Source organism: Gavialis gangeticus, unplaced genomic scaffold (assembly GCF_001723915.1).
Source record: "Gavialis gangeticus isolate Ggan-Ray unplaced genomic scaffold, GavGan_comp1, whole genome shotgun sequence".
In the NCBI taxonomy this organism is placed as follows: Eukaryota; Metazoa; Chordata; order Crocodylia; family Gavialidae; genus Gavialis; species Gavialis gangeticus.
Window position 1 is genome coordinate 11476204 of NW_017729018.1, and position 994 is coordinate 11477197.

Sequence of the window (994 nt, forward strand, 5' to 3'; positions counted from 1 at the left end):
GGCCCCTGGGTCTGAGCCCAGCTGGACTCCTGGCTTTGTCACTTCCTTGATGGTGCCTCAGTTTCCCCCTCTGGAGCACGTCCCATGGGTGCAGCGAGGACCACGGCGTGTGCAGCCTCATGCAGCGGGGGGCTTTAGTAATGTGGGCTTTGCTCAGCCCGGCTATCCCCATCCCCGGCGTGCATGCTGGGCCCAGGAGAGCGACGGGGGGACTCTCCAGCACGACCTTGGCCACGACCTCTAACCTCAGGGCCACCGGCACTTCTACCTGAGCTCCGCTGGCCTCGATGCGTGGCCGGACCCCCCGGGCGCGGGGCTGGCTCGGGAGCAGGGCTCCCGGCGCGGAGCCCGCAACCATCTGGCTCTGAGCTCCTGTGGGAAACCTGCCCATCTGGAAAGTGGGGCAGCCAGGCCTCGCTGCTGCCTGCGCGGAGGAGGAGGTGGCAGGACTTCTCCGCAGAGAGCCGTGCGGCAGCTCTTGGCTCGCTTTCCTCCCTCCCGTCAACGGGCCGCGCTGGCAGGTCCCAGAAGGGCCTGTTCGCAAAGGCCGTCGTGTTGCCGTTCCCCCATCCCCGCGCATGGCCCTCTGTGCCCTTGGCCCGTGGGGTTGCTGCAGGCTCCCCAGCGCAGCCCTGCTCTCCAGTAGCCGGGGCCTGCTTGTGCCACGCAGCTTCCTGGAGCAGAGGCGCTGGGTGAGGGGACTTGCCCGGGGTCACCCCAGGAGTCTGTGGCAGAGCCAGGAGCGCAGGCCCCAACTGCCCCCCCACCCCGTGCTTCATTGACAGGCACCTAGGGGAGGGCAGCTGATGGTCCTGCTTCCCCCTCTCCCGGTCTGCGCTCTGAAGTCATCACTGTGCAGCCGTGATGTCACTCGCGTTGCCATAGGAACGGCTCAGGTGCGGGTTGTCATTGGAGGAAGGTCAGGAGGCTGGAAGCAGCTCTCCCTTTTCAAAGAGGGATGCGTCCCGCTGTCGAGGGGGAGATCCAATCCCCC